The sequence below is a fragment of the Lemur catta genome, chromosome 7 (assembly GCF_020740605.2).
Source record: "Lemur catta isolate mLemCat1 chromosome 7, mLemCat1.pri, whole genome shotgun sequence".
Lineage (NCBI taxonomy): Eukaryota > Metazoa > Chordata > Mammalia > Primates > Lemuridae > Lemur > Lemur catta.
Window position 1 is genome coordinate 93,775,606 of NC_059134.1, and position 7,818 is coordinate 93,783,423.

Genomic DNA, 7,818 nt, shown 5'->3' on the forward strand with positions numbered 1-7,818 from the left:
TGGGACCCCCGGGAGGCAGGACTGGTGTCACCACTTTGTGGGAGCAGAAATCTGGGCGGATCGCAGGCAGCCGAGGCCTGCCGTGCAGGTGCGAGCCGCAGACCTGGTCCTGGAGGGGGACTCGGGCTGAGCTTTCAACCGTGTGAAGACAGTGCACGCCCAGACGGGCTAGTGTGGGCTTCCAAAGGTAGGAAAAGCTGGTTCCAGAAGCTCTGGGAAAGGGCAGTGAATTCCAAGGCAGCAGGAGTTGGTGTCCACAGTCGTGAGCGACAGGTCTGCATGGGAGGTCACAGGCCAGCTCTATCCCAAATGAGCCAGTTACTAACCAGTCTGGCCATCAGTTTGCCCATCTGTACCAGGAGCGTATTAACAACACTAGTGAAATGACCCTGAATTCCCAGCGGAATAATTGTGAAGCGTGGGCAGACCGCATCTTATTGGGTGGCAGTTGTATTTATGGAGCTTCCTGGTGTTGTAACCAGCTCCATAAGCAAGAAAATGTTTTCTCAATAATGTTTTTAGTTCCCTCATGTTTCAAATGAGTTTTCAGCATTCACATTGTGGCTGGGACTGGCAGCTCTAAGTGACCTTGACAGTGAGTTTTATCTCAGCCCTGGTAGTTTAGCAGCTCTCAAAATAGGCAGAAAATAGAGAGCTCTGGGTAAGATTTGCTGACCAGAACTTTGTAACTTTCTGTTGCACTGATGCATTCTCTTTTGAGTTTCTTTCCCAGAAATGGCGGAACCTCCTTGCAGCTGCGAGATAACTACAAAGCCTCACACCACCTGTTTGTCCGGAGAAGACAAGGTAAGCGATACTCCACCACAATCGTGCCCAAAGACTCTCTGAGTCTGCGTACAAGGCTGAAAGAATGACCAGTATTAATCCCTAGGTCATTATCATACTAAAACCCCTGCCTTAGGAGGGACTTATCTGCCATTTTCTGATCATGGGATATATGTACTATCATGATTTCTCACTGCGCTTGCGTGCCGTGCACCACACCCCAAACATGAAACAATGCCCACATCCCTCATGCATTATTCATTTTGCCTTCAGAGAAATCCCCTGACCCTGTTGGCTGGGGAGGCGGATTTGAAGCAGTTCGTGCCTCCCCCTCCCAGCAGACATGTCGTCTGCAATAGATCCTTTCTTCCTTAACAATCTTCGTTATCTCAGTAATTGGCTTTTCACCTGGGCCCCCTTGTGGGTTCGTTAACAATTGCCTCCTCAGCAAGTGAAGTTGGTGGTCTCCTATTGCGGTGTAGCCTGCTAAGCACTCCTGGTTTGAGTTCGCAGAAGTTTCAACAGGACCTAGTTTACAGGGACAGTGCGTTGCACCAGGGAGATTGGGACGATGGAGTGGTTTTCTTTGGAATAAAGTCGGTGTTACAGAGTTTGAAGGAGAGCACCCTATAAATAGGAATCCCACCTGAAAGAACACCTCTTTGGCCTGAACCCTCTCGCTAGCACTTCAGAGCAAAGGTGAAAGGGGTCAGGCCACAGGAAGGTGAGATCCTAGCTTTGCATGGCCCAAGCCCATCATTGATCCTACTCCCTAGAATGCAGGGCATTTGGTTAATAATCCCTCATTCAGTAGCTGTCAAAGACTGAGTGCTCTTGGAAGGTTAGGCCGACTTTCAGAAGGGAGAGGTGAGTTTAGCTGAGAAGGGTAGGCTAGTGCTTAGGGAACATTACTTACTGGAGGGGGCTTGAATGGGGGGTCTGGGGTGGAGGGATGACCTGTCAAACCTGAGATGATCTGTCTACAGTGGTCTCTAAACACAGTCCCGTCCCTTCAATCTTTCCTCACTGTTTCCAGTTTCTCAGTTCTCTTAAACCTAGTCTCTCACCAAATTTGGCATCTACAGATACACCGATGCTCCCTCTTTCCTGAGAGTTCTTCCTGGCAGTTCAGGAAGGGTTCGCCAAGGTATTTCTACCTTATAAAGAAGTTGACAAAATTGAATTTGAGGAGATATGACTTGCCCAGGGTCACATGATATGTAGCTGTTAGGCAATCTGACTTTTTGGCTAGTGTTATCTATCCATTTTGTCATTTAAGTCAAAACAAGTGTTCATTTAGTTTTGAGATTAATTTTGTGACAGTAAAGTCAACTTAGAATAAATGTTGCTTTAAAATACCTTGGCTTGGCCGGGCGCGGTGGCTCAGGCCTGTAATCCTAGCACTCTGGGAGGCCGAGGCGGGTGGATCATTTGAGCTCAGGAGTTTGAGACCAGCCTGAACAACAGCAAGACACCTTCTTTACTAAAAAAAATAGAAAGAAATTAGCTGGACAACTAAAAATATACAGAAAAAATGAGCTGGGCATGGTGGCGCGTGCCTGTAGTCCCAGCTACTCAGGAGGCTGAGGCAGTAGGTTGAGCCCAGGAGTTTGAGGTTGCTGTGAGCTAGGCTGACGCCATGGCACTCTAGCTAGGGTGACAAAGTGGGTCTTTGCCTCAAAACAAAACAAAACAAAAACCTTGCCTTAAACATCACTATCCTTTTTTATTCCTGACACTTTCTGTGGACTATGTGATCTCAGAGGGTTTCCTTTGAGGAAACATAAATGTTTCCCCCTTAATGTCAGTAATCTGTTCTTGAAAAATCATAAATTCTGTGGGAAAATAATAGACGCCTATTGTACATTATTTAAAGTGGGAAAATTAGACCACATGCGGCTGCTTCAAACTAATTTCTTAAAATGTAATGAAGTACAATACAATACTCACAAGTAACAAACCCTTTTAAAGTGTTTTATGTGTTTTATCTTTTTTTATTTTTTATAAATTGTGTTAACTTTTTTTTTTCAGTAGAGATGGGGGTCTCACTCTCGCTCAGGTTGGTCTCGAACTCCTGAGCTCAAGCGGTCCTCCCTGAGTGCTAGATTACAGGCGTGAGTCACTGAGCCTGGCCTTGTTTTATGTGTTTTAAAGGAAACACTTTTTTATGTATAAAGACCTTAAAACATAGTGTTCTGATGTGCAAATAGTGCTTTGTATGATTCACATGGCCTCTGTCACCTCAATGAAGTCCATCCAGTTGAAATTCATTGTTTGTTTGTTTTGAGAAGGAGTCTCTGTCACCTGGGCTAGAGTGCTGTGGTATCAGCCTAGCTCACAGCAACCTCAAATTCCTGGGCTCAAGCAATCCTCCTGCCTCAGCCTCCTAAGTAGCTGGGATTATAGGCGCACACCACCATGCCCAGCTATTTTTTAATTTTTAGTAGAGACTGGGTCTTGGTGCTGCTCAGGCTGGTCTTGAACTCCTGAGCTCAAGCGATCCTCCTGCCTCGGCTTCCCAGAGTGCTAGGATTACAGGCGTGAGCCACTGTGCCTGGCTTGCAATTCATTGTTTATTTCAAAACATCTACATGTGATTGCAGACTTTTTTTTTTTGTAATTGACATATAATTGAAGGCTTTCTTCCCCACATGATCTTGTTAAAAACATATTGAGTTCAGTGGTGTAGATGTATTGGTTAGCATTTGCTGTGTAAGGAACCAACCATAACTTTGGGGCTTAAAGAAAACCCAGCCATTGTATTTCTTCAACATTCTATGGATCTGCATTTTGGAGTGGGTTTAACTAGGTCGTTCAGTTTCTATGTTAGTGTTGCCTGGGTCACAAATGAGGCATTAGTCACCTGGTGCCTTGACTGGTCGGTTAAAGATGGCTTCACTTACGTGTCTGCTGGTTTGTGCTGCCTCTTGGCTAGGCCCCTTATCTCCAACAGGGTAGCTGCAGGCTTCTTCACAACATGACTGTGTCCAAGAGAGCAAGCACCAGTCAGCACGTACTTTTCAAACCTATATTTGCATCATGTTTTCCAGTGTCCCATTGGCCAAAGCAAGTCAAATGGGAAAGCCCAGTTTATTGTCAGAGCATACTACATGGGCGCTTGGATACAGGGATATGTTGGAAAACATTACTGGAACAGTGTATCACAAGAAATATACATTAAGTATATTTATTTCCTACACAATCATGGGCAAAAAATTTTGAGTTGCAGGATGCATCCATGATATTTAGGTATATAAAGCCATATCTGTTGTATTTTGACACACTCATGTATAATCCTTTGTGGAATTCATGTGTTAATAGAAAAATATTTAATACAACTGAAGTATATTTTTATAACATTAATTTTAGTGAAAATATAATGTTTCTTTTTTTGGTTTAAATTATTACATTATATCTTTAGGTAACATTAATTGTAGATAAATCAGTAGGTAATGTATGTTTTTATTAACCCCAAAATAAATCGTATGTCTTTCTAACAATTAATGTACTTGTAGATGAATCTTTGATAGTGTCTTGCTTGCCCCTTATTGAGGCATAAAGGACAGTTCACTCACAGGATGGTTTTTTTATTTTTTATTTTTTTCTTTCTAGCTAATGTGTAGACCAAGACACACCAGTTCTCTCTTTAATCTACTTCATTTGCCTTTTCTCCCAGCTATGTTTCCAGAGTACACTATGTGTTTACAGGAACAAGAAAACAATGAATAAATCTCTGGTGGGTTGTTTTTTAATTTATCCCTCACTTTGTTTTACATTGAATTTTATGAGCTTTATGGAGTCCATGAATTAAAATGGAAAAGTAGGCTGGGTGCAGTGGCTCACACCTGTAATCCTAGTACTCTGGGAGGCCGAGGTGGGAGGATTGCTTGAGCTCAGGAGTTCGAGGCAAGCCTGAGCAAGGGTGAGACTCCATCTCTACCAAAAAAAAAAAAAAAGAAGAAGAAAATTAAAAAAAAATGGAAAACTAGAAATTAGTAAAACACAACTTCAGGGAAATGGACATAAGATAAAGATGACCTATAGATATGGGCAGGTTATAAGACCTTAGAGTTGTCTGAGTACAAATCTGTCTCTGGTGTTTCTGATGCTGTGGCAAAAAGGCAGTCATGTGATTGGAATGGAACTGGGAAGAGGGCATGCCACATTCTCATGGGACAGGAAGACTTGCTGGCAGCGTAGTCTAAAACACCAACTTCGTTGGTTACAAAGATGATGTGGTGGAAAGTTTTTCACTACCAATCTGGAAATAAATACTTTTAGCATTGTGCAGTGGAAATACTTACTTAGTGCTAAGGCACAACTTCCATAATAAGGTGTTTCTAAACTAGTATGGTCCCAGAAAGCTTTTGGAAGACTGTATTTGATTCATGGATGAAACCTGGAATGTCTGGAGGATTTTATTTTTGAGACAGTCTTGCTCTGTCGGGCTAGAGTGCCGTGGCGTCAGCCTAGCTCACAGCAACCTCAAACTCCTGGGCTGAAGCAATCCTCCTGCCTCAGCCTCCTGAATAGCTGGGACTACAGGTGTGCGCCACCATGCCCGGCTAATTTTTCTATTTTTAGTAGAGACGGGGTCTCATTCTTGCTCAGGCTTGTCTCGAACTCCTGATCTTGAGTGATCCTCCTGCCTCGGCCTCCCAGAGTGCTAGGATTACAGGCGTGAGCCACCTCACAGGACCTGTCTGGAGGATTGTGTCAACCACAGGTCCTTAAGAAACTCTCCATACATTTCTGTCAGCTCATCTGCACATGTGCGGTGTGCAGCAGACTGCTCACAGTTATGTTTTCTGGCAAATGTTCCCAGTACCCATTTGTACTGTAGCCTTCGTTCATTTCATGCAAGTTCACCAATAACCTAAATTATGGTCAAATCCAATGACTATTCTCTAATCTTTGTCTTATTTGAATCTTTTGCCATATTTGAGACCATACTTCATGATCTTCTGCTGGGAATTCTTCTGTGTTAGTCTCTATCATGAACTCACTGATGGATTCTTCTCTTAATCCCTGAATTTTTCTACTTTCTTCTCCTTACCGTAGCTCATCCAGGGGGTTCCAAGCCATTTCCCATCCATCCTGCTCTGCAGTGCTCCTCGACCCATTCAGCCCTCTGTGGTTTGGCAGTCCTGTTCCCCTCCAGCTTTGACCTCTTCCCCAGCCTTCAGGCCATAGGCTCAACTCCCTGTTGACTGCTGGCACCTCAGTGCTCGCTTCGGCAGCACATATGCTAAAACTGGACCGATACAGAGAAGATGAGCATGGCCCCTGTGCAAGGATGACACCCATATTCTTGAAGCGTTCCATAAAATTAATAATTTTTTGTAAAAGTCACCTCAAGGTCAATAAACACAAAATGAAAACCACATTCTTCCCTTATATATGATATTATTGCCATACAACCAGTGACCCAAAGCCCTAAAATGGAATTTCTCATGGTCTCTTTCTCTTTCTTACATCTAATCTCATCTGGTGTCAGCTCCTGCTACGTATGTTTGTTCTCTTTGTGTTATTCTCATGTCTGTATACAGTGCCAACATAGGGGGAGAAGCTGCTTTGTGAGTGGGCGCTCACAAACAAACATGGTAACTTTATTACATCAGAAATGTCATTCTTGGCAAAACCTGAAAGTTTTGCGGGGTGAAGCGGTTCAATCCCTGGTGAGCTGTGCTTCTAGCCAGCGCATATGTTGACATCCTTAGAAGTCCACAGGGGAAAGCATTTCAGAGCTAGTGGAACATGTTTGGACAGGAGTCAATGAAAGAATAGCAAGAAGCAGCACAGATTTTCATAATTTATGTCAGTGATTCTATCTAGTTTTTATTAATATGTAATTGTATGTTTGTAGTTCAAAAATACCTGTCCTGTTTTCAAACGCCTTTAAAGATTATATTTAATTCTTTTCCTATTTCAGGTAACCATTTAAAAATGAGTAAGGACAGTAGACACATGTATTAGTCATAACTACTTTTATGGATTAGAACTGTAGTTAGTAGTTGATTAAGGACAATAAGTAACAACCAAATGAACTGAAAATTTTAAATTCACAGTTACAGTTTGAGATCCAACATAAAAAAAAAAAATGTGTAGGAACGGGGCCACTCAGGAACTATGGTGATTTGTGGGACTCCTGGTCCCTAATTCTCTGCTGACCCTCTCTCCTCCCAGATTGTACATGACTGTGGTCCGGACCCCAAACAGCCAGGCCAGAAGGACAGGCAAGCCGAGGCAAGAAGCTTCGCTTCCTGGAGTTCCTGCTCTTTGTCCCTCTGTCCTTCTGAGACCCAGGACTAATATTTACCCTGCATACTGCAAACAGGAATTGGGGAGGGACAGGAGCAGGGCCGCAGAGGGGCAGTATGGGGCCAGAAGCCCAGGCCTGGCCCAGGGCAGATAGGCAGGGGAATGTAGGGGTCCTGCCTCTGCTCTGGGGTGGCAGCAGTTCCTGGGAGTTGAGAGAAGATAGACCAAAGGCCCAGATGGCCCCGGACCTGGCTCCTTCTCCCAGGCACCCACCACACACGAACACACCTCCACAGCACCCTGATGGGAAAGGGGAGACATGAGGCACTCCATCAGTGGCTGGGAGGTGGCAGCTAATATTGGCTGTCCCTAACCCCCCAGGGCCTCCTCCTGCAAGGGGGCAGCTTTCATCTGGCCACACCCGTGTCTCCCTTTCTTACATCTGTGTACGGTGGTTATGCAAACCTCCCTGTTGGTTTACATACATAGATCTACTGATTATTAAGCACTTAACTGTATTTCATGGGTTGTATATTCATACTTTCCTTTAGTCCTCACAACAAAGTATTATTCCTATTGTGTGGATAAGGAAACTGACTGTGTCAGGATTGGGTGGAGCCTCAGGAAGGTCTTGCCGCCCCAGTGACCCAAGCTTGCCCATGTCTCAGGGAGGGCCGGGGAGGGCAGTGGTGTTACAGTGACCTTTTCTCTGTGACTTCCTCCCAGACCATCCATCCCAGGCCCCAGGAGGACCTACCTGTTGTCCTGGAT

General features: G+C 44.3%; 1 non-coding gene across 1 annotated transcript; it reads left to right on the top strand.

Moving 5' to 3' along the window:
• The first annotated feature begins 6,010 nt into the window (after positions 1–6,010).
• On the top strand, positions 6,011–6,117 carry LOC123643054. The gene has a single exon (XR_006736630.1). It is a non-coding gene; the product is annotated as a U6 spliceosomal RNA (small nuclear RNA).
• Positions 6,118–7,818: the final 1,701 nt, after the last annotated feature.